The sequence below is a fragment of the Dromaius novaehollandiae genome, chromosome 4, assembly GCF_036370855.1.
Source record: "Dromaius novaehollandiae isolate bDroNov1 chromosome 4, bDroNov1.hap1, whole genome shotgun sequence".
Lineage (NCBI taxonomy): Eukaryota > Metazoa > Chordata > Aves > Casuariiformes > Dromaiidae > Dromaius > Dromaius novaehollandiae.
The window spans coordinates 35,907,005-35,933,316 of record NC_088101.1 but is presented as its reverse complement, the minus strand read 5'-3'; the positions used below and the strand labels follow the sequence as shown (position 1 = coordinate 35,933,316).

At 40.7% G+C, this 26,312-nt stretch overlaps 1 protein-coding gene across 13 annotated transcripts in view; it reads left to right on the top strand.

Moving 5' to 3' along the window:
* INPP4B (inositol polyphosphate-4-phosphatase type II B) overlaps nt 1–26,312 on the top strand; it is a 400,661-nt gene that overhangs the window by 133,153 nt on the left and 241,196 nt on the right. Inside the window, exon 1 of one of the 13 annotated variants that reach the window (XM_026106128.2) lies at nt 1,346–1,454. The exons of the other annotated variants lie outside the window; for them this stretch is intronic. The gene's annotated coding sequence lies outside the window, so the exon portion shown is untranslated. Of the gene's footprint in view, nt 1–1,345; nt 1,455–26,312 lie in introns of those variants that run through there. 13 annotated transcript variants of the gene reach the window in all.

Below are 26,312 nucleotides of genomic sequence, written 5' to 3'. Positions count from 1 at the left end.
CCAGAGCTTGTGCCTGGACTGCAGCAGGAGTTTCCTTGTCTTGATCCGTGCTCTTCCAGTACACTTAGAAATACTGTAAATAGATATTTTTCTTTTCAGCAGATTAGAAACACTGTGGTGCAACTCAATAGTCACATAAATACTTGTTAAAATAACAAATTGGTTTTGAAAATAGCATATGCACAGAAACATGTATCGAAAGCAATTAATTGATCTGCTGTAAGAATTTACATGTTTAAAGGATGCCTTTGGTGCAGTGAACATGAATTTAAATGCAAAATAAATGGAAAGTAAGAGGAAAAAATGTCATGGGGCTCCAGGACTGCAGGTTGGCAGTGCTGGACCATGGTGAGACATTACGCAGCCCCAGCTGGCTGGGCAGGTAGCAAGCTGAGACTTCCCCAAATGCCCTGTTTCTTGCAGAAGAAATCCCTCGCCCCTCCCCCCCCCCCCCCAAATACTCTCTGACTAGAATTTGTGTGTGAGGTTAATGAATGAGGAAATGCTGCTGCATGTTGTTGTTACCCAACTGTCCTTTATGTTGCCTTTTAAGATGTTGTATTTTGTCTTAAGTCTTCATTATTTTGCAGGTTTGCCCCTGCCCCATCACTGTCAGGTTCTAATACAGGCAGGATCTGCCACCTTGGAAGTGTTACTTGTCTGCAATATAGAAAACTTGGCAACAGCTTCAGATAGTCATTTGAAGGCTTTAGGTCTCCTCAAATTGCTTGGACTGATTTTAGTCTTGGTTGTCTAACTTGATCTACAAAGTGATTTGGGAATCTGCTGTGAGAAACGGAATTGATGCTCTGGTGTGACCATGAATAGTAGGTGTGTGTTTGCTCTGAAGTGCCTGGTTTTAGACAGCGACTTTATCACTGACAAACAGAAGCAAGTAACTGATCTTTGGTCATCAGTATGCAGTTTATGATTTGATGGATGGAAATGAATGTATAGATGGGAAGAAAACCCAATAAAGACAATGGGCAGTTTTCTATGAACACAGGAAAAACTATTTTTTTATTTTTGTAATTAAAGCAATTTGGAAAGGAAAATTGTATCTACTTGATTTACTTTCTATAGAAGAACAAAATAGAGGTTAAACTGAAAGGATGACTCCTGGATTGCTTTCAGTGTTTTATATGGTGGTTGTACTGATATACTTTGGAGGAAATGTGCTGTTGTGACAGTGAGGTGTTGTACCAGATGAAGACTGCTTGTTCAATCAAATGGTGGTGTTACTAGCAATAGCAGATTTTTAACAAAGGGACTTAATTTGCCATGGATTCTGACAAAATTTTCAAATATCTCTTTACTTTTTATTGTTTTCCAGATTATCAGGGATAGACTGATGCTCTCCATCTTGTTTTGAGCACCATCATGCAAGAGACTTAAGCTCGCAAAGCGTCATGGGGACAAAAATGCAATCGAACCTTGACTGGGTTTTGAACTAGGTCAGTTTGACTTCAGCCAGTAGATCTTCACCTGTTAGTGCTATGTGAGGCTCTGGTGTAATAGGACAAGTTCACTGATGTTATAACTGTAATGTGCAAAATCTTCATAGATGAGAAAGTATATCAGCTTTTTCCTCACTCATTTTAGTTCCTATTTTGTGGACAGCTTCTCTAGCTCTCCTCTTTAAAACTTGTCATTTACATGCGTTTCTAACATGAGCACTTGTACAAGAGAAAAGGAAGGATTTGAATTAATTTGTTGGGGTTGAGCTAATGTCTCTGGATGTGGTAGACAGGTATGTTGGTGAGGAGGGAGATAGCTTTTTATTAACTTCTGTAGTATCCTTACTGTTGTGAACAAGTCAGACCCTCCTGACAGCTTAGTACAGTCTCAGTGCTGCTTTCTGTTGCACCTTTTGATCTATAGGTCCCAGGAGCTGCTTGAGGTGTGCTCTGTCTGTGGGCTGTAGAAGCATTGCAATCTGCTGTCACCACACAGAGTTCATGTGCCGTGATCTGCAAAGAAGCAGGGTAGGGAGACTGAAAACACAGAAAATCTCTAGCTATCTAATTAAGCTAATTTTAGGGAACTTTTATGTTGAAACACCATGCTGCTTCTTAATTAATATAATCAGATGAACTTAGGTTCAATCTTCTAGATAATTATGCAAATGGAAAAATCAATGTTACTTGTCCCAAAAATCTGAAAAAAGTCACTTTGAAATTTTTCTTGGAACTCAGTTATTTTCTGTATAGAAGTCTTTGTTTTAAATTAAATCGAAAAGATTATTTGGATATGTGCTACTCAAGATCAGGTTTGCCTGTTCTGCTGCAACTGCTTCAGTAAATTTGTGCTCTAAGCGGCATGCTGGTCCCATTAGGCTATCATTAGCTTTGCTTGTAGTGGTTTGAAATTCTTTTCCCTAGATGAGCTAGTCGGGGAGGTTCTGTAAGTGTGAAGCAACAGACTGCTTTCCCCTCATGTGCTAAATGCTTGCCTGAGGAAAACACCTCAATGAGTTGTCTACTCAAGTTGGATGCTTGAATTTGTGGGTGGGGATGCAAATACCAATAAGGATATGATGGGAAGGAAGCAGTGATGGACACTTGAGAGGATGTCACAAGTCCAATGCTGAAACTTTGAGAAAGGAGAATAATATATAGCATATAATGCATAGCACAAGGTTGCTTCCATCTTTCTTTGTTGGTGTGTTGTTCCCTGCTTCGTGCTTCACAGCTGAACGACAGAGCTGGGATCCAGCCACAGTTGAAAAGCATGCTAGCCCGGCAGGTATTATATCCTGTGCCAGCCGGTGTTTTGCTGTCCTTCAAAACATGTTCTAAAAAGAAATTGGCTGTTCTCTCTTTGCTTCAAGTTTATAAATGGCTTGAAGTTTAAAATGGTTAAGGTCAAGGATGTTGTTAATGCATAATACTACTGCTACAAGCCCTTTTGTACTTCAGTATGAATTTTTAAAAACTTTTTGTTTACACATTTCTTACAGCGCTGTACAGTTAAACTATGGTCCATATTTTAGTTTTTGGAGTGTTTTGAAATGTGAGACTTTTGTCCTATTGAGGCTTCTAATGGTGATATTTAGTACTGCTTAGAGATGCTTTAAAATCTATTACATACAATCCAGTGAGGGCAGAATAGCGATTTCCAACATTTTCAGGTTGTCCTATTTCTTGGTGCGCCATCGTAATCTACTGTGAAGTTGATTTCTTTAACCCTAATAGTTATCCTGCACCTGCCTCTCAGTACTAGGAGTCATCTGAAATTCTCAAGTCAAGTTTGTGCTGCAAAATCTGTCCTCTAACTTGAATATTTTTCCCTCTAAACTATTTGAATTATTCATCAAAAAGTGTCGAAATGCTTCGGGCCATGTTGCACAGCAGCAGTGCGTGCCGTTGAAGAAACGGTTCAGTTCTTGGAGTGGCGCCTTCCCCTTGTGCTTTGCCTCCCGTGAGAGGGCACCAGGGCTCTGGCGCTAATCACAGCAGCTGGGCGTTTCCCTTGCGCCAAGGAAAATTCTTCTGGATATAGGGAAGTCCAGTCGCCTTTTATGTTTTTATAAGGCAGTGATTACTCTAGCTTTCTCTGGAGCTGAGTATCTCAGATCAAGGAGATGCTACTAGCTGTCTGCTGTACAGACTTAACCTATGCAAATATAGTTTATCTGCTCTTCCTCTATGGCTTTATGCCTAATTATTTTCCCTGCTATGCTGGCATGGAAACAAAGCAATTTCTTTGGTTTCAATGAAGCTAATGAATTTCACTTTGAAATGCCACCTAGGCGCCAACTTCAGAGTGGAGTCCTCTCTGTGGCAGTTGAGTAGGTGAACAGAAGAGAGAATATGCGACAGTTTTGTCCTCCACAATAAATAAGTGATATTTAGTATTTTCTGTTTTAGCTGAGTGAAGAATCAGCCCTTTAGTGAGGGCTGTAGGAGAGGGACTGAGTTAAGGGTTTCGCATGTATGCACACGTATGTTTTCTATAATGCTCACTGGACTGTAAAGTGGAAGAGTACTAGCAAAGATTTTTATCATATCTAGGTGGTTTTGCAACCTGCTGAATTCAACTTTTCAGAGATTCCCCTGCCCCCGCATCCCCCCGATCTCATAGGGGATAATCTGTTTTAGGATTAAAGAGATTCTGAGAGCGACCAGATGGAAATGGGACAATTGCCCAGGTAGCAGTTGCCCAGGTGCAGATTAGGTACTGCAGTGTGTTCTCTAGGAGGCTTTTTCTCCAAGCTTTCAGATAATGCCAGAATATCAGAAGAGGGATAGCCTTAAATTATCCCTAGCCTACCTTAATTTGTTATGGTCAAGCAATCTTGTTTTCTTCTGCGTCCTTTAAAAGGGTATTGAATAATTATGTCTGTAGCTGTGAGCTTCATGTATGAAAAATGGATGGATACATTTGAAAAGAGATGAGGAAGAGAGAGAGAGAATAGTCCTTGTACAGATCTAGCTAGGATGCAATAAGATTTTTTTCTTCTTTTGTAAAGAGGTAACAGAAATAATACAGCTCATGCTGGGAACCAGCTCTCCATGTGATTTGGTTGTCTGAATTTATAAGTATTTCCATGCTAATAGACCTAGACTGTAGTGAAGAAAGACAGTTTCTAATGGCCTTGACAATAGCTGAGAAGTCACCCCTGGAAATCTGCACATACAAATCAAACAATAGCCCGGCATACAGAAATGAATAGGTTGCTGATGCCAGGGCCAGTTCTTTCAGATTTGATGATAAACCAGCAAAACGGGGTGCAGGGGAAAGACTTCTGCCCCAGCGTGCGCCAGGGTAGTGACAGGCCTGCCTTCCTCCCTCCGCGCTCTCCCTGCTGAACTCGGCTGAGCCCCGCAGCCTGGCACGGCTTTGCTCTTTGCGGTGCTTTGGCGCATGACTGAGGCTAATAATTCTGAGCGTAATGAAAACATGCAGTAGCCCTAACTTTTATGATAAGTTCCAGCCAAGTCATCAATATATGCAGTAATCCATGAGTGTTTTTCACTGTGTCTATTATGTACTTGACTCTAAGTCTCAAAGTAACAAAAAATCCCTTTCTTCTAGTCCTCTAAGTTTCTGCTAAAGTGAGAAAGTAAATAATTTGAGTGGAATGAAGATTGCATTCTAACTGGGGGGGAAAAAACTGTTTCAAAGTGGCTTGTCCAAGGGTGATCTGAATTGCACTTTTGTTCAAACTTGTTGCCAGAGAAGAATATAGCTTTTTCTTTGTTTTGACCTAGTGTGAATTACTGTCTTAATTTAAGTTGTGTCACTAATCTTACTTTCAAGGGCAAACTGCACTTGACAATCCTGCATTCATTGACTGAGAACTTTCCAAAACTTAAAACTGTAACTTAGGTATTTTTGTCTCAATTTCTCATGATACCCGGGGCTATGAGCTTTGAGTATGACATGTCCAAGCTGAAAGAGTGGGGAACAGTTGCCAAGCAGATCTGGAGATGGCATTAAGCAGAGCAAGTGGGAGGAATTGCTTGCTTCACTCTGACTTCCCTAGCTACTTAAGAGACTGCATCTGGAAGATGTCCTTCATTTTTACTTGCAGATTATAGATGCTGGCCTTTTCTGTAAGGCTCTTCCACACTAATGTTATGACTCCAGACAGTCTGGTTTGTGCAAGTGCAATGGTTGCTTGTTAGGTGAGGAGCTGCAGAGTCTCTCCTAATGTGGATGAGTAATTTGCCTGAGAGTACAAATTTTGCTGGTTCTGTGTACTATATTTATCATGTTCTGTGTAAAATCATTATTGAAGTTCATATAGGGCTCAACAATCAGCACTGCTGCTTGGGGCAGGGTTTGTCTTGGAATTAACAATTGGAGACCTCAATCAGTTTATTAAACCAAAGCAATTCATTCAAAATTGAGGCTGATATATCTAAGAATGATAATTTGAAGAAATTGGCAACATGCTTTCAGCATGTCTCATGAGTAAAGGTAACCCCCAGCAGAGGAAAGGGCAGGCATGGCTTGAGGACAGTGTGTTTCAGGCAAGTGAATGGAAGAAATCTTAGACTCCCCCCTCCCCACTGCGGGGAGAAATCAGAAGGATAACCTTACAGCATCCAGCAGGGCTGGGCCTTGAGGGGGGCGCCCAAGTGAAGTAAGTGAGTTTTGGTTCACTTCAGTGCAAGTTCTGTGTGTATGACAGTACTTTTTCACTGCCTGTGCACCACAGTACAGCTATCCCCACTGCCCCTTCTCTGCTAGCCTCCCAGTACAGGGACCGTTGAAGTCAGGCTGTTTAATTTGCCTGACCTGGGTCAGGGAGCTGTTCTCCTCTAGTTTAGTTTGCTGTTGAGGATTGTGAATGGCATAGGTCTTGTTTCTGAAACAATCACTGTCTGGCAGTCAATCTACGTGTGTGCTTCCATCTGAAAGAAAGGATTCCCTTTTGTATAAACTGCTCTGTTTCTTTCTGTCTCTTAGCAGAGAGTTCAAAAAAGTAAGTCCAGAAAAGGAGAGTCTTTGATTCCTTATGGTCTTTACAACTTTCTTGTATTTTGATCTTGCCACTATTTGTCATAGTGGCAAGTGGTGAAACTCTTCTGTTATTGTTGACTGGATGTCGTTCCACATATGTGCAGTGTGCCTATGGAAAGCTGAAGAGAAGGGACCAGATTCTGCTGTCACTGTTGTTCTTTACAAAGCCTTATTTAATGGAAGGGAAGCAGAAGCAGAGGGTTTCTAACTCCTCTTTTAGTTGAGCCCTGAGAACTGGTTTGACACACTGAGATTTCTCACAAGAGCAGATTGGAAGAAACTGTATTCAAGTTGGGTTTTAACTTTTTGATTTCTGAGAGTGTATAGAATCATTTAGGTTTGAGACAGATCTTGAACAGATATGATATGCAGTTTGCTGCTGGGACCAGGAATTACTGAACCTGTTTTGATCCTCCTCAATACTTTCTTGTAGGATTTAAACATCAGTAACCTGCTGAATTCTTGGCCCTAGATTTTTTTTTAATTGATATATTTTTACTAAAAGTATGAAGAGCTATTTGTTCTTAAGCAACAAGAAATCGGTGTTGCCTTTTGTAGTTTGAAAGGCAGCTATTATGTGGAGGTGCTTACTGAAAGTTAGTCTTCATTTTCAACTGCAGTTGGTTAAACAAACACGTAGTTGCCTAACGTGACCCAGGTATTGCTTTTGGGATTATAGATATCACTGCCTGTGATCTAAACAGCAGGTCCCTGATGCCAGGCACTGATATTTGATATTTTAGCTTTTCTGTGACATAGTTTTGTGCAACACTTTAAAACTGTGGCATGAATAAAATAACGCACGTGACAATGAGAGTTGATATACAGACAATAGCAAAAACTTGATAACACCAACTTTCTGGTGATTAAAAAACTATGCAAGAAGCAAAAGGTCTTCAAAAACCATGTGCCCAGAAGGCTGAGGCTAGTTTTAAAGAATTGGCGGTAGTCTGTAGAGCTACATTTGTATTATGTTATTCCCTGGGTCAAAATTAGAGTGGCAGACTAGAAAGATCCTCAGCTTAGTGCTTTGAGACAGACAGATAAGCAGTCACTGGTTTTGAGAAACTTCAGTCCTTAAACACAGTAGGAATACACTACTGCAAACAAGATAAAAATTACATTAATGAGGGAATAATGCCAAATTGCTGGTAGCTTTTTTTGTCTCATAAGTGGTTTTGTGGATGTTATTGGCTGAATTCACTTCAGGTTAACTACTGCAAAACTGCCCTTTTAATTCTTTCTCCTCTCACAGGCTGCCCTTTGGGAGACCAGCACCTTCAGGCAGGAGAGTCTTACAAATTTTGAGCCAGGCTTCTGGTGGCAGAAGCCACTGTTGGTTTTAGCTGCCTTGTGCGTCTGTCTCCTCTCCCCTTTGGGCACAGACGTACCAGCCCCCAAACCATTGGGATTCACGAATACGTGGAAGCGCAGATGCAGCGCTGCTGAAGCGGGCGAGCTCCACAACGTGGTGGGGGAGAAAGCTCCACTGTGCTGCCCCAGAAGGCTATGCAGAATTTGAGTTACGGGGCATACCAGGCCTATTTGTGAATCTCTGCTCAACCAGCAGGATAGACATAGCTAGTATAGTGATTTTTTGCTGGCTTTTTGGAGATGGCGAGCTGGAGTTAGTGCTGCTGTAGTTAACTCTGCTGAGAACATGAAGGGAACTGGGTGTGAAACCTTAGTTACTGTCCTCACTCGTGCTCCTCTAACAGCAGCACAGCAGTGGACCAGGCCTTTTGGTGCTCCCATGTTAATGTTATAAGCTAGGTCTAGATTAGGGGGAAAGGCTCATGTTCTCTGCAAGGCTGCTGAGGAGAATTTTGAAAGCAATTGATATAATAAAGAAAAATATAGGAGTGATATGTAGGTGGGAAAAGTAACCATTTATTCATTTTATTTTCATTTATACATAGATGGTATACACATGTGTGTGCCTGCACACACCCTCACAGAGGGAGAGAAATACCTTATAAAATCTAGCGGTTTGGGGAGAAATTATGACCATTGTTTTAAAACTTGTCTTTTTCCATGCTCCTTTGTTCCCAGACAGTTCTTTATTAGCTTATGTGAAATCTAACCCTAAGTACAAGATTCAACCATTAGAAGCAGTGGTAGAGGCTGTGAGAGAAATGAATCTTTTCCATTGCTGTGTAACCTCAAGCTCCCTGGTCAGTCAAGGCGATACTGGTCAATGACCTGTTAATTTGCCAGTAACTCTGCTCGTCTGCCTCTCTGTCATTGATTTCCATAATGCCAGAAGCTGTGTGACATTGGTGAGTATGGATGAATACCTTGGTGCCCTTAGAGAAGCAGTGTATGTGGTAGCAGTGCATCTTTTGGGGACCTTTTTTCTAAAGTAGTCCATTGTGTGTTGATTGCAGATTCTTTTTCACAGTTGGAAACAACCTGTGATCAAGGAATATATGGAAATGTTCTGTGCTTTAAACTGTACCAGCTTTAAAATCTTTAAATAGGAAATACTGGGGGTTTTTTTGAGTATTTGTTTAGTGTTTATTTAGCATTTCTATATTCAAATATTTACCATAGAGGAGTTTTTAGTATTGCTGGTAATCCTTTATTAATGCTTTCATTGGTTATTCTTGACCATGACATGGATAATTAAACTAAAATGACCATAGAATGAGAAATTATATGAATTAAGCATTCCTATATGAGGTAATTAAAGATGATGTTGCTTGTATGTGATGGGTTTGCCAGCTGTTTGGTAGCTAATATAAATCATTCTTGTTGAATGTATAAGTGTGCTCTGAAATATTCTGTTGCATTTGTGTGTGTGAATGAGAGAGATCCCTTAAAGTAAAGAGAAATTCTTTAGAGAGACAGAATCAGTTGATAAGAGTATTAATTGAATTTCTTAGTTAAAAAAAAAAGTAGGACATTCTGATGCAAAAGGCTGAGAATGGATTGCCAGCTTAAAATGAAATGTTCCATATTAGAAAGCAGGGTTTTTTCCCTTATCTTTTTGAAAGTTAAGGTATAAAGTTGTCACAAAACATGTGAGATCTTGTAAGCTTCAATTTTTCAAGTTGTGTGTGTATATTTCTGTAATTTGGAAAGTTGGATCAGTCTACCATCCGGTGTTTTGGGTAAGAGCATGTAAAAAAAACCTAAGCTACGTACAGCTTGGTGAACCGCATGTCTTATTTGTTACTCAGATGGGAAGTTCGGTCTCTGTAACATGGCCATAAAGGCTCTTGATCATCTTTTTCCATGCTGGGGAAGGCTATTAAGCTGAAGTGGATCTTTGGAATTTAAAAATGCTTTATGTCATCTCAGGATAGCAGTCATCCTACAAAGTTAATCTGAGGTACTGTGTTTTTCCTCTGAAGTTTGTGTGACTTACTGTTAGTGGTCATACTGGCAAAATCTTAGTGATGTTTAAAGGTTTTAGTGGTTCTGCTTCTAGAGATGTAAAAAGGAAAAAAGGCTGTAAGGACGAAATGCTGCATATTCAGAGTGGAGTTAAAGGAAAGTAACCACAAGTAGAGTACTTATGTGGAGACTGAAGTACAGCTATCTGGATTCGATCCAGTAGCCTGCACAGAGCAAGGTGCTGCTTCTGCATTCCTCAATGGTTTAACTTGAGAAGGAGGGGTAGGTAAGGTGTTATATCAAAAATAGCTTTAAAAAGGGGGCAGTAAATAATAAAAAATCTAAAGACTTTCAGTTCTGCTGGGATGTATGTTCTGCTGCTTTAACCTTTTCATGTTGATTAAATTTCTTTCCCCCTATGTTGTTTGTATAAGAACTTAGTATACGTGAAGGTTTGCTGTTAAAAATGACTTCTGGAAGATTGTGCCCAAGTATCCCAAGTGGACTTGTCAAAGCGCTGCTGCAGGATTACTGGGGAGTTGCGCGTGACCTTTCTGCGACCAAACTCTGAGAGTAGCAAAGCTCAATCACTTGTATTGGGAAGCGGTAGACTTCTTAGTTATGGAAAGAGGTCACATAAGGAGAGTCTGCTTGCGAAGCTTTGGACAGTGCAGATGCTAACGATCAGCTGATCAGGACAAAAAGCATTTAGGACATCCCCGTTTGAGCAATTGCTGTCAAATAAGTGGGACTCGCACTGGAGGATCCCTGGAGGATGTGTGGATGCATGGAATGCATCAGTGCTGGACACTTCTTCCTGCAACCAAATTGAGAAGGTCAAAAGGCTCTAGCAACGTTTTTTTTCACATGTGGACAGTCAGGGTCCTTAACCGCCTGATGCTTCATTTCACTGAGGCCTGTGAGATGTGGCTTCCCTTCATTACTGCTGTTTGCTCAGATGATGTGCCAGTGTCACAAGGAGTCAACAGCTGTATTTTACACTCTTGCTTGCTGCTCATGGTTACAGTGTTTTGGTTACTGGCTGTGGGAATTAAAAATGGACCCCATGTGCTATTCAGAGTTGGACATCCAAAACTAGGCAGTGCAGATAGCGAAAGCTGCAGGCTGAGTCAGAGTTGCTCAAATTCTATTACTAGCTTTTAATCTTAAATTTAGAGAGAGGAAACTATTTCTAGGGTAAGTCAATAAAGTCAGTTAGTCTTTTAAATTTGGCTACAATTTTCAATGAGGCTTGGGGATTTCAGGTCCTTTTCAAGAGTTTTGCTAAGCTATCCCTACTGGGAAATCCCCTATTAGTAAAAGTCTGGCCTGGGGACCTTATAGCAGTGACTTAGTTAATTTCTTCAAAACAGAACAAAAAACCCCTGAATCTTGTTGGTTTCTTTAGATTCTTCTGTTCAACCAATGGAAGTTATCTTTGTTATAGTACCATCTTTACTGTATTGCCAGACTTCTGAAATCTCCTATATGGGTTTGAAGTCACAGCCAAAGGGAGCGTGAAGGATGCAAGCCTTGTCAGAAGCACTCCTCACACCTCTGCAGGAGATGCTGCTTAGTTCCTGTCCATACAAGCATCATTTGAAATACAGTGGCTTTCTAAAGAACAGAGAGGAAGTAAGTTTACTTAAGAACCAGTTTTGGTTTTGCAGTTTTTCCTAGATAGACTAACTCATATAGAACCACAAAGTAGTTATGCCAAGTCTTAGTTCAACTCTTTTTTTTCCATTTTTATCTGTTTTATTTCCTCTTTTTGCCCTAGTTTTTGGTACTTTAAGAAAACTTCTCTTTCTTTTCCCCCTGTTTTAATGTTAGTGTCCTGGAAATGATTTTATTTGACTACGTCAGGAAAATGAATGTTTTCTGTATTTAGAGGCTTCAAGTATAAGTTTAATTTCATAATGATTTTTGTTTTGATGGGTAAAACCGGACATCAGAGCGTTCATGGAAGAAGAGGCAACAGGCATGTGTTGGGCCTATTTTACACAGGCTGTGTATAGCTGTAGAAAGACAGAAATTGAATGCCGTATGTGAAAATACAAAGCAGCAAGATTTGACGCTGATGTTGCCAAGCTTTGGGGATTTAAAGTGCCGCCCTCAGAACTGCACAAGTGGGAAGATACAAAAGTTGCGCTGCTCCCGTGTTGGGGGGGTGGCAGTGGGCCAGCAGGTGCGGGGACCCACCTTGCAGGGCACGTGCTGAGGTGCAATGGTTCGTTCTGGTCCGTAGTGTACGTAGCCTAAGAAGATTTTGTTGACTTGGTTTTCACCCTTCGGTGACTTGCATGTAATTAGTCTCGCAGCAAACTTTGTTGCCAAGAGGGGGACTCTGCTGGTAGTTATTCTGTCATGTCACTGATGTTACAAAATGTTGAAAATGGTTTTACCGCTTGCGTGTGTGTGAATACCTGACAGGATTACAAGATTCCCTTGTATTTGTTTCCATCCTAGGCTGCTATTTTGTTGTAGAATTCATTCTGTGGTAGTGATTTCACTGAGCATACAGGTTGTAAATTTATCTGAATGTAAGCTTTGAAATCAAATTCATTCTTAGTGTAATTCCTGAGTCATTGGAGTGATGCAAGGGGTATGTTTGGCCCACAGATGTTTGTGTCCTGTATACTGGTGTCTTGTGACAAAACTGGGTATGGAGTCATCAGCTGAGAAATCTGGCTGGTTTGAGAAACAAACCACAGTATTTCTCGGTATACCATACGTTATTGCTTCTTAATGTACCCTCTTCTGAATTTTTAGATTTTTTCTTTTAAGCTTTTATGTCAGTTTAAAATTAGGCCTAGTAGATAGTGTGTATCATTTCATTGTTGGTTTTTATAAGCAGTATAAGTGTATGAATACAGCTTTAGATGCTTCAGATAAATAATTTATGTTCTCAAGCAAATGTTTCTCAAGCAAACCTTCATTTAGAACAAGTCTTTGCAGAAGCTTTGAAACAGGGTGTTTTTCCCCCCTCTCTCTCTGAACTCGATCCTCATGAAAGAGATGAAAAATGAAGGTTTGATTTCCTGTTTTGTGAACTTCAGTAGAGTTGTATGGGGAGTCCAACCAATGCAGTTAAGCAGAGAAGCAGGCATGAAGATTTACCTGTGTTAAAGACACGGATGAAGAGGACTTGAAATAACCATTTTGAACTTTCTCTTTTTAGGCTTGTTTCTCAAAGTAGCTTTGAAGCTTTCTAATGGATATTGTTTTAATCCAGTAAAATCAAAAAGCTGGTCAGGGGGAAGCAGCGAGATGATGCCATCCTGAGAAAAGTGAGGAGGATTTCAAGATGGTTCATTTATCTGCAGTTGCATGTCTCATGTATTTATAGCCTTCAAAGGTTTTCTGCTCTTTTAAGTAATTTTGTTGCAAGGCTGGCTCTTGTAATAACATGTGAAAGCAGGGCACCAGGAGTTTGAAGGCTGGATATGCAATGTCCTACTGCTGGAACAATTCTCTTCCTCAGTTAGTACTTTGCATGCAGAAATCTCTTGAAATGAGAGAGAATTGCAAAGCTTGAGTCTTCTAATTGGATGCGTCCTTCCCTTTTTCTGTTTCTTGCTCTTAAGCTTTGGATTCTTTTGTATTGTGTGCTGTGCATATTTCAGAACAAGTATTTTACCTTGCATTTGATTTAAAGTGCCATGTTGTGTATATCAATGTGTCTGACACTTTGCCCTTTTGGGAGGGAGGGAGGAGGAGCCCATTCACCCAGAACTTAGGGCTGATTTTTCCAATTACATCCTCACTAGAAGAGTAAATTTGCTTGGTGCGGCAATAAATATTAGAAGATACTGTGATGAAACCAGGGGCTTGTGTAATCCTACGTCACTTCATGTTGAATGCTTTTCAAATTAAGAAAGAAAATGTTATCAAGATGAAAGGAGAACCTTGGAAGAATAGCTTAAAATTTACCCTCTAAAGGCAATGAATATATTCTTACTATTTCTTGAAAGATTATATAGTGAAGAATGGAAAAGATCCAATAGCTGAAAAAATCACATTTAAAATATTCCCTCACCAGACAGATCAAATAAATACTATTTCTAAACCTATATGTGTGTATACAAATAGTGGTAGTCTATTTACTAAACCTAACTGACCCAGCACTGCATGCCTAATAGAAAATTTCGGCAATGCTTTATGAAGGAGCTTTAACACTAACATAGCAACTTGTGTAAAATTGGACCGTTTTGCTGCCCATAATGCAAGGGGGAGTAGTCTTGCTGCCCCAGTCCAGTGGGAGCAATACAAGGCACAGTTCTGTCGAGAAGCAGAGCTCAGTAGAGCCTTCCTGTAACTTAAACTTCAGATTAAAGGCTTTTTTCTTCTCAAAATCTGATTCTTCATGGCAAATCCGCAGCAACTGTGATGATGGTAATGTAATTCTGAAATTTCTTTGAGTCAAGGAACTATGGAAGGTGTCATCTACCTGCACTATTCTCACTGTAGTGGATTAACCCTAAAGGTTTTGGTAGTGTATTTGGGATCTGCACCGATGTAGTTGAGAGAAGAATTTGGGATTTTTACCTTTTAATTTTACCTTTAATTTTTACCTTTTTAATTTAAATTTACTCAGCTTCTGTTAGGACAAGAAAATTTTGTGTGTATAAGAAATATGAAGAAATCCTCTTACTAGCTATATCGGCAGCATCTGCATTCAAGGCGAGCCAGTTGGGTTTGATTTATTATACCCTGTATAAAAATACACAAATAGTGTCTTTTTGTTTTAATCCTGGAAATTTTTTAATCCAGTCCTTTTTTTAATCATGGAAATATCTTCCTTAACCTTAGCTTTATTCTGTTATACAGTTCTCAGCCTTAGATTTAACGGCACTGCAAAGGTAACGTCTTGTCGTACTATGTGGGAAACTCAATAGCCCACAATGTCACAGCAGACTAGTGGCAGAATTTGTTCAAGTCTTCAGGGTCTGACTCTTCAGAAACTTCATCTGCATGGTGTATAACAAAAAAAACCCTGTAGGAATTCTTTTCAAGATTAGCAACAAAATAGTCCCTTAGTTTTCCTACTCCATATGTGTGGCTAGAGTTTGATTTAGGGAAAAAAGGGAAGAAAAAAAAAACCCACCAAAGAACGGAGCAGAACTTATGGTATGTATGTTTGTCTGTCTTTCCTTGTCCAAGTCAAAATAAGAAGAAACTGGTATGATGCATTAGTAGCTGCTTGTATAAGGAGTACATGATTCTGGTAGGCTTTTAGAATAGATTTGCTAGCTATCTGTTGGATTAAAACTTTACAATTTCATGTGTTACTCTGTGACTGCAATTGGATGTAGTCTTCCATCAGTGCATATTCCATAAATGGGATTATCCATTTCTCAAAATTAAGTGTCTTCTGATTGTTTTCCATTTTTCAGACCCAGTTTCTGTCACAGCTTTATAGTCGCGCTACCATCACCTGGTGTATGTTTCATGTTGGCTGAGGTCACACTGAAACTGGGAAAAGGTTTTCCTTCTATTAGATCTATAGGTTATTTTTGCTATGGTTCATGCAGGTTGTGCAGTTTTAGTCATTTAAAGGACTGAGACCAATGTTAGAAAGAGGAGGAGTGTGTCTGGTTTTCTCTGTGTATTTAGTGCAGGGCTAGGTGAGGAGGTAAGCTGTGTTAAATTGTCATGTGCAGGCTCCCCATTCAGCAATAGAAGTGTCCTTAGTTTTTTGGTTTCCTTCTTGAGGAGGAGAATACCCACATGGGAGCTCAATTAACTAATGAGGCAACTTCAGTTGGTTGAGCTTTGCTTTCCTGTGTGCTAACTGTGGGTGAGTGTTGTTGCAATTTTCTGGTTTTTGGAGTGCTCCTTCTCTGTGCTCCATGGATTTTTAGAGGTGCACAATCTTTGTGTAAATTAACCAAGTCCTCAGCCTAAGCCTCAGAAGGGTATGGGGAAGCCACAGGGACTTGTAAAGACAAAAGAGACTTCTCCCTCTTGCAAGGAAAAGACAGCTCAGATCTGGTTGCTTTGGAATGGAGATGGGTTGTAGCAGGAAAACGAGTAGCATTTTATTTGTCTTGCGAAAGCACCAGCTGGATCTTTCACATAAGTGTTGCTTTTTAAAATTTAAAATGAGACACTATTTTTCAAAATACTACATCTGCTGTGAACTTGAATTGTACTTGGTGAAATTTTTCAGTTGTGGGCCTGTCAAAATAGCAATTAAAAGAAAAAAGGACCAGATCTACATTTCCATAGATTATGGATTTGTTATAGTTATTTTTTGTGTGTACAATGTAGGCCTTTCTGAAGTCTAAATCTTAGTCTGAGCTATGTGACTTTATTGTGAATTTGACTCTTTTGTAGGATACTTGAAAAGGAGGATAACTGTAGTCTTTTTTGGCCTTTAACTCTGAGTCTGAATATATGCCATGTAATTAGGAACCTCTGCATGACACATCATATTCAGTGAGTTAACTTCATAATAAAAAAATTCACCACGGTCATGTAGCAAAGTAATAGTAGCACTTCAAAAAACAAAAGTATGACCAAATGGTGGTGGAATAGAGGGCAGTAGTTTTTCGTTAATATATCAATATATGTCAGAAGATAGAACATACAGAAAAATCGATAGGAGTGCAAAACATTCCAGTGATGCAGGGCTGATAGTGTCAGAGCATAACTAGTATGAGGTGAAAGCAGGCTTAATTATTGCACCCATTTTACTTGGAGTAGTCATTTCATGTTACTCATGTGAAATTATTATTTAAAGTACTAATCTGACAGTTCAGTAAATGAGATTGAAAGATATGCTTTAACCTCAATTCATGGAAAACGTGGCTTGTCAAACTTTTTTAAGCGGTTACAGCTTCGATTGGTAGAACTGCATAAATTTTGATCTTGGGGTTTGTGTCTGGGTCCTTATCTTGGAGAACATAGGGACAGTCTTAAGATAAAATAACTGAATGTAACTGGGCTCAAAACAAGCAGACTGACACATCTAACAGCTATCAATTCAGTGATCATAAAATGGAGATTCTGCTATTGGGAGTGTGCAGGCTTCGTCAAGAATGTGGCTTAGTGCTAATCCGCTTGTTCTGGCAAAGCTGCTCTCTGCCTGCTAGATTGGGTTTGAATTTGTGAATTATGAGCCTTGCTCAAGATGCTAAGGGCAGATGTTCCCAGGTGCAGTGCCTGAGCTCAGATAATGGACTCGACCTTCCTGTCCCCTCCTCCCCCATGGATTTCCAGATTTTCACTGAAAGACAAAACCAAATCTGGAAGATGCCTTTGAAACACTGATCTCTTGCTTCTGTGGCTAAACCTTGCTCGAAGGAGAGCTTTTTCCCTTGCTCCTCAGAGCCTACTGTAGCCTGTGCTTCTCCCAAGTGGTGGCAGTAGCTTGCTTAGTGATTTTGAACACGCAGAAGGACTTTTTTTCTTTTTTTCTGGCCTCTCTCATCCTTAGGCGATAGTGGGAGCATTTAATGTTAGTTGCAGGAGGCTGTTGCTGAACCGTGGTGGGGTCGCAGCTACCAGGGCGCGCTCAGGCCCAGTGTGGATATGAATGCTCTCCAGTGATTCCGTTGTTTAAAGCAGTGCAGAGTTTTTCATTTGAAGGTAGTGTTTTTAATCTGTCCTCCGAAGATAAAGTGAAATAGTGCTATTTGTTTGCAAAAATTAAGGAACTTTGAGTTTTGTTTTGTGGGGAATCTCTAAAGAAGAGTGAGGAGCAGAGTCAGCCGTGGAGGAGCTGGAGAGCTGGCATTCCACACATCACGTGCAACACTTCTTTAAAGAATTACAAAAATCAATCGAGTGCTTTACCACTGTGTATTTCAGTGTACTGCCTGGGATTTAGTCCTACTACTAGGAATGCTCTTGTGATCTTTAGTCATATGTGTCTTTTTTTTTCCATGTCTTGATGAAAGACTTCTCACTGTGACGTAGTGGAACCATGTAATTGCTGAGTTTGGCATTGGTATGTGTGTTTGGTTAAAGTTAATTGTTGTTTTATGTAAATGTTTTGGCAATTTATAATGCTAATATGGTGATTGTTTCCTGAAGAAACACAGGTGAAGCCAAAAGCAGATTGCAGGCTCACATTTCCCTACACCAAAATGAAACCTTATATCTGGTCAGCTAGCCCAGAGGCAGCTGACATCTCACAGCAATCAGGATTAAGTGCCTTTTTTTTTTTTTCCTTTCTTCCCTGTGGGGCCTCAAATGTCAGTGAAGCAGCTGACTGTGTTCTGTGTCTAGGACTTCAGAAACTGCTGGCAGCTGGGCTGGAGCACAGAGCTGGTGCTTATTCAGTCATAAGCACAAGGTAGTTGGTCAAGGATGTGTATCTGTTACTGGGCTGTGTGTGTGTGTTTGTGGGTGGGTGTTTTTTATTTTTTTCCTTGCCCAGAAAAGTTTGTTCTAACTACTTCAAAGGCATCGCTTAATTGATGGTGGCCTTTTAATAGGGTATTTTAATCTTTACTGAACTTGAAATGCATAGCCTTAAAAGCCCATCATACCTAAGTTCAAAAGACACGTTTTACTGGAATCCCAAATTGAAATTTTATTGGGAAGGAAGCCAGGAAATTAAGAACTGAAGTTCTAATATGTGCATTAAAGTCAGGATCCTGTATGCTTTATGTCTGTGCAGGGCTTTTCATTGAGGAATCCACTCCTTGTTTATCTCTTGCTGAAAAATCATGTTCCTGAGCTCGTTTTTTTCATTTTTAAATAAATACACTTCTGATGGATGTGAGAAAACTGTTAAAGTGTGAACAGACTGTAAATTAATGATTTTTTTTAACCCTACAGTAAACTTGAAATAATAATTAGAGATATTATCTGGTCATTTTTAGCTAGTGGTTTAAAGCTGTGGGCAAAGCTGTGCAGCATGGCTGAATGGATCTGTGATATGCTGCTGTTGAAAGCAGGTCGCCTTGCCCCTTGGATTCAGCCTCGGTCCCAGCGGTGAGGCTCCGTGTGCGAGGCCTCCTCGTGCTTGGATTCCTTCAGGTCCCTCAGCTGGCAGAAGCACGCTGGCGTTGCTGTGCGCCTGGCTTAGTTTTCTGAAGGCTAATGTTTGATATAGCTCCTGGAGGACAAATACCAGGATTAATGCAAAGAGCATGTGGGAGTGATGGTGGTGGTGCAGAGTGAGGAGGCTACTCTTAGGGAGGACAAAGTAGGGCTTGTGGGACATCTTACAGGCAGTAGTTAGGCTCAGCTATGTGGCATCTCTTTGCGCTCGGTTTCTTGTTTTTTGTGGCAAGCTGTTCTGAAATCCCCCATTCCATATAGTTCAACATTCCCCTAGTTCAACAGCCTCTGTAAATTCTGCTGAGACTTCATTTAGACACTTAATACTGTGGGCTTTGAAGAAGGGAAATACGAAATAAGATCACATAATAGAGAATAGTTTGCATAGAGTAACCAGTTTTGTTCATCTTGGTATTAAACACAATTTAGCTGTGCTTCTCTGTATTTGTGTTTTTGTATTTTTGTTTGTTTGTTTTAATTTACACTGGACTACCTAAAACTAAATTAGATACTCTCAGGTTAACTTTGGGAGTTTTGGCACTGTTATAGGTAAGCCCAGGTAACTGGGCTTTTGGCCCTGGAGGAAGTATGCGATGGTTGCTTTTGGTACTGCAGTAAAAGAAGTGATGAAAGGACAGCAAAAATGACTTACAGAATATTTAACAGCTTTTGAGAATAAAGGGTTTAAGGGTAGTTACTACTTTCTTCCAGAAAGTTGCCTGTTAAGAGGAGAAACACAGCCTGAGGTGGTATTGTATCACTGGGGGTGAGTGTGTGTGTAAGTCTTCATGCTTCTTAGCAGCTGATGCGTTTCAGTTTGGGTGCTCTGTGCACAGGACCATTGAAAAATTTCTTTCTTTCCTCTTGAATCAATTTTTTTTCCAAACTTAACATACTAGAAATCAGCCTGTTTTTGTCTATACTCAGGTTCTTTTGTAGTTCTGAAGATTCTTGTGAAGACCAGGAGAATTGCTTCAGTTGATGATACATGGGCCAGGTTGGAAGGAATGATGGGTTTTAATTAAGGGGAAAAAAAAATCATTGTGCTGTAGTCTTCAGGAGGGTTAATGATGTAGAAGTTAAAATAGCAAAGTGAGCTTCATAACTATAGCAAAACTGGTGGATGTTGTAATGTTTAAGTCCCAGAGAAGCTCTTACCTGTCTCATCTCGACTTCTGCAGGTTGGAAGGCTGAGTGGAGGGGTTAGAAGGGAGGGCTGATGCACTTGGGCTGCATTTCTGATCCAGGCAGCTGGGGGGTTAGGAGCTCACTCTGTACTGGCTAGTCTGACAGAGGCAGATCTGTCTAGCTTTTATGGAGACTTTGTCAAATTGGTACTGCTCTGAGCTGTGCTGTCTCAAAATGGGGGAAGTCCTGCAGTCTAACCCGCAAATCTTTGAGGACTGTTGTTGCTTGAATATGTGCTCATCCCTTTCTGCACCAAGGAAGTGTCTCCTGCAAGTTGGATATTGGCCTTAAGGGCCTTATTTTGCTGTAGCCCTTTTGCCCAACATAGATGAGCAGGAGTGGAAATAGGGGCTCATCCTGAAAATGTTCGTCTGTCACCACACTACTTTGAAATGTAGTGTGGTTCCTTTCTTACTAATCTGAAAACCAAAGTGAGCTTATTTCCTGATGTTATACATGAGAAATTTCTTCACAAAAAGGAGTTTGGGGGATTTGTATTTAATGAAGCCAGAACTGGGTCAAATGGCTGGAATGGAGGGAGCCTAAAGGCTTAATTGTGGTGTTTGTACCCAATGGCGCTTGAGCAGAGCGATCTCAACGTGACAGAATTTTATCATACTTGTGAAGTCATGTCAGGTTATTTAACTTACACTGGAAATATAAAATTATAACTCACCTTTCACTTATAATCTTTACAGACTTTCAGAGTGGGCAGTCTTTAATTGCTTAACAATAACAAATTCTGTCATACATCTTTGATTTGGACTTTTTTATTCCTAGTAAATTTTTATTGGTATGTAAAACTTGCATAAAGCAATAATATATGTATTGTCATCATCTGTTTTCCTACTGCCACCTTGTGCTATGGTGTTACTACCTATAATAAAGACATGATACTAATCCTGTTTCAGAGTGACATGGTCTTTTCCTGGCCTTTGCAAATGTTAACACTCACAAAAAGAAGTTTTAATGTTATAGCTATGACTGTGACAGAGAAATGTTAGGTTATTAAAGCTGGGTTTTGGGCAGTAGTCATGTATTGGAGAGAACAGTTTTCACAAGTGACTTACTGATTGCTGTAGTGGCAAAGCGTGGGGTTGTGGCGGTCAGCATGGCTCCAGTTAGGGCTGAAATTCTGGTGCTCCCAAAGAGTTAGCAGTGAATGATCTCTTGAAATTTAAGTAGGGTTTGCTGCTGCGCTGGATGGGTTTCCCATGGGGAGCCAGAGGGAGCAGCTGGGAGGGATCCAGCACAGCTGCCTGGCAGCATCTACCCTGGGCTGCGATGTTGGCTGCCCATTACTGGGGTCAAATCCTTCCTCAGTACTAAAACCTTGATGCACTTAAAATATATTGGCTATTTAGATTGAGGAGAATTGCAGGCATTTAGGTGCTGACCTGTTGGCAAGAAGGTGTGATTGAACGTACAGTAGTGTTGCAGATGGTCAAATGTAACAGGAGGTGTATGTGCTCCTGATGGGACCTTTAGGTGAAACTGGGCCCTAATCCAGGGAAGTACAGAAGTAGTTGGCTTGTGCTGTGTTTGTCCCGCATGCCTGCTGTTGGGGCTGTGGCTTCCTATATGTCTTCCTCCAAAGCGGCACTGACAATGCAAGTTCCTGCCCTTGGCCACTGTTCGTGTCCTCCTTAGTTGTACTGACGGTGCTCCAGGGGCTGCCCTACGCTTACTTTAGACCTGGTTAGGCACCTTTTTAGCCACTTACGTTTTCTGGTGCCGTTGCCCAGGTGCTGCTGCTTGAGACTGTCATTCCTACGGCATGTAGGCTGTGCAGCCGCGTTGCAGAGGCCCCTTCTCTTCACTGGCTTAGCAAAATGGCGCTGCTGCTGTTTCCGCAGTTCTTGTGGAAGCTGGGTGCTCCCCTGGCGTTGTTACCTGGTTACCATGTTGTAGCGTTGTACTGTAAGTTGCTGTGGCTTTTGCAGTTATTTTATTGCAATTAATATTGTGGTTGCCTGTCATGAGCTCTCTGCAGCTATGTCCAGAGGATCTGTAGCTTGCATTATTCAGCAGTTTAAAACAAAAGTCTCCTAAAGCAGCTCAGAGATGAAACACCTGCTTCCAGCCGTCATACTTGTACAACAGGTATCTTAATCTTAAATGCCAGCTATGGATGGGTGTGTGCTTTCTTGATGAACTTCTATAGAAGTCAGAGTTTGCAACATCTGTATTTCCTATTAAGCTAACTTTTCAAGTCACGTTGATGCCCTCACAGAGGGCGAGGTGGCAAGATTTATGCTCTGCATTAAGCACTCTACCGCAAGGCCAGATGAGGTGAGTAGCTAAAGAAAACTGTTATGTGTGGCTAATCAAGGGAGCCAGGAACTAAATTCTGTATAAATAATTCTCTTAAGATTCTGTTGGGCTCAGATGAATGTAACATTAAGCAATGATGTTGCAAAGTAGCTGCAGTCACTAAGAACATGTGAACTACTGCGCTTTCTGCTAGTTTGCTGTGCTAAAAGCAAGCATGGGTTTAGTGGAGTGGGTGCTGCCCCCCCCCCCCCCGCCCTGCTCGGGGCCAGCGTTGGGAAGCACTGCCACGCAGCAGGTCCCCTTCAGCAGAGCCTAGGGACTGAAACCGTGACGGGAGTCCCAAATGTCTGGAGGCTTTCTGGGCCTTCCACTGTGCTGCGGGTACCCCGTGTAGGGATGAAGGATTATCAGCCTCCTAGATAAATGAAGGCTAGCTTTTAATAGAAAATAGAAGGGGGGGGGGGGAAGGGTGGGATTGGCACTGTTGTATTTGTCTGCTACGGTGGTCCTGCTGGAAAAACCTGATTTAGTGATAGTTATGCTATGTTAGTGGGGGAATATATTGAAATTATATGTTTCTGTTTTTTCAGGAGATGAACATACAAACAGGAAATTAAATGGAGGAAGAGATGTGAAGGTTTAATCTACCTTTCAGTTATTCAAAATTTATCATGCTATTGCATTAACATTACTTGACAAGGGTGGCAATTCATATTTGTAGAAACAAATTTATTTGTAGAATGTATTAAACTTTTATGTCAGTTCTGAGTTAAAGTGCCTGAGCCTCGGTCAGTATAAGAGATGAGGCTGGAGGAGCCCCTTGTGCAAACAGCCTGCGAACATCATTGGCCTTGGGACGTCAAGCTGGGCTTGACTGTCGTCTCTAACCGAGGTCAGGCAATCAGGGTCCAAAAACAGGAGGGATGGTAGGGCCTGAAGGTAAAGGACTATGTGATACTGCTTTGTAGGGCATCACTTTGATAGTAAAAACAAAATTTTCGGAAGTTGAAAGAAATTGCTCCAAGTGTTGTTTAAAAATAAAAAAGCCAACTAGAACAAAAATACCTAAACAGTAGTGAAGCAGAGTCAAAATATAAGATGCATTTTAATTACAGATAATATATGCATAAAAAACTGATGCAAGAAGCTTTAAAGTGGCACAGGAAACATAATATTTTCACTTGAGATTAATGTATTTGGGTTAGTTATTATAGCCTAGCCAGCAAGTACTAACAAAACATATTTTCAGTAGTGTGTACACAAGAAAGTAATTGCTTTTGAGGGGCCAATTAAGAAGGAAAATAAAGGCAATTCATAACATGGTGACTACTGGAAAGTTCATATACGTATACTTTTTATAGCTATGGAAAATAAGAAATGTCTTAGTAGAAGAAGGGCCTATAAAATTTAGTTCTCATCTCCAGAAGCAGTCCTTTTGTCTTTTCTACTGTGTTGCTTGTAGAGCTGCTGTGCTCATCTAGAGAATAGCTTGTCAGCTGCGCGGGGGGAGGGGGGGGGGGGAAGCTTGGGCTTGGAGCATGAACACGTCTCACTTTCTCCTAAAATATATTCTTTCTTCTATTTCCTCCCCCCGCCCCAGCACAATGATAAAATACAGGCCTTTAAAACATGTGTGTTTCTTGTACAACGCGGTTCCACTGATTTTATTCTGTTTCAGTGTTGGGATACCAGCGCTGTACCTCATTACTGACAAATGAACAGAAAGGAGTCAGGAGGCTTGAAAGTCAAGATTAATTTTTTTAATGTGCGTAAAAACATATGGCTGGGATACAGCTGTTTAGTATTCCAAGCCTCTCACTTGCATTTAACTCCAGATGCATTTCAAGAAATTGCTTAGCGTGGGTCAATTTAGAAATGGCACAAGGGATTAAATGTTAGCTGTAGTTCTCATCTTTAATATTGCACAGTGTAAGCTGTTCTTGAGAGCCGAATCTGTTTTTCTTTAAGACTTTTTGTTTGCATGAGAAATTAATTTCCAGAGATGTTCTCTGGTAAAGATTTAACCAAGTGTGATTATACGCATTCCTGGCAATGAGATTACGTGAAATGAGTCTGACTTCATTCTTGCTTTCTCTCTGAAATTATGGTAGTTATGTAGGATCTTAGAATAGACTAGTTATCTACAATCTTTAAAAAGAAGGGGAAAAAAAAAGTGAATTTGGTTTCCTTTCTTTGGTTTCTTGGCTTTTGGAACAAATGAAACGAAGCACTCCAGAAGCACTGGTGTGACTTGTGGCAGGAATCTGGCTTCACTATGTCTGGAAGGAGCAGTTAGGGCCAGAGCTTTGAGTTTTGGGTCCTGTATAACTGCGTTCTGCACGTGGGGGTCTTCTCTTAGCTGTAAGGTACATACTTAGTGAGTCTTTCAGATTGTGAAGGAGCAGGAAAGCAAGAAGGCAAAATGCTCTCAAGTCCCAGGTCGCTTGATCGTTTTCTTCTTATGTATTGTTTCCTGTTTCCAGGTTTGGGTTTTTTTCATTTCCATCTGAATTATGCTGTTTGTGTGGCTAACAGTGAAAAGGCTGGTGTAAACCCCCCCCCCCCGACTACAAGTACTGCTGCCAGGCATGACAGCAGTGCTTGGTGCAGAAGTGCTTTTCCGGAGCCGCCTCTCTAGCCCGGCGGCATTGGTTCCTTCCCATCAAGCTGCTCTCTCCGTGGACGCCTGCGGCCCCAGCTGCCGTTGGGTATGGAGGTGGCCAGAGCCTGGTCTGGTTGCTTGGTCGCGTAACCTCATCTTTCCAGAGGACCGCAGCACTTGATATATCGACTTATACTTCCTATGCAATTGCCCAGAGTGATGTTAAGCTCCTTTTTATGTAGGAGGTTAGGACTTGTCTGACTGTCAAGTTTGTTCTCTCTTGCTTCTTACAGGCAATAAATACTAATAGCAAGATCCATGCAGGAGGAAGGCTCTTAGAGATGAAAGCATTCAAACAGAGTTAGATATCTCTGTGTTTTTTTTGTGTGTGTTTTTTTTTTTTTTTTGTTCTTCCCTAGAAGTTGTTTCAGAATTTCAAGCATGGTTATCTAATTATTTGGTGATTTAGTTTGAATTTGAGTCCATGGCAACCTGACAAGGATGAGAGTCGGCTCAATGAAAGCTGTTGCTTTCAACAGCACTTTTGGATCGAGGACCTTGGGGGGAAATGTTAGCCTGGCTGGGCCAGAAGAATAGAGACTGCACGGGCAGCAGTGTTGCTTCGGGTACCATATTATTTTACCAGGTTGTTTCAAGCTTATAATGTAATAAAGTCTAGGTAGGAGGAAAAAAAAAGACAGTTTCATTAATTGCATATGTTCCCTTTTGTGAAGAGCAAATGTTCAGCTTGTACATTCTCCTTCTTCCCCATCAAATGTGATTACAACATCTTGGTATGATAAGCGTGCGTCTTCTGTAATGCTTTAAAAGGCACCGTTAGCTGCTTTGGCATTTACAGCAGCAGTGGTAATGATGATGGACACTTTGGGTACTGAAGTCAATGTTTTCAGTACTTTTATTGGGCTCTATGCGACAGAATATAAACAGTGTACTTTTTTTTTTTTAAATGTGTTATTTTATTGTACCCTTGATTGTTGGCTGCCCTTTACATCATGTGATTTTTTTTTTTCTCCTCATCAGTTTTATGGGGGATATCTTATACTTCCTTAAATGTTTAAGGCACAGTGTTTGTAGTGAGATGATATATGAAGCAGTAAATGGCATCTGAGGGTGATTAAATGAGAGAACTGTTTGTGATGTGTTTTTGGGAACGTTTTTCTGTTTTGCCCTAGATAGTGCCAACATGAAAAATAATATAAAACTTATTTTACATTGAGAGTGTTGCTGTTTGCTGCTTGCTCAGTCTCTGCTTTGCAGGTGGGCTACTGATGAAAATGTGTTCAGAAGGACTTGGCAGTGTGGAAAAGGAATGATGTTATTAAAACCACAAACGGGCGAATGGTTAATGGTACGTGTTAGTGCTGTACGTGTGTACATTTGCAGATGGATAACTTGCATGCGT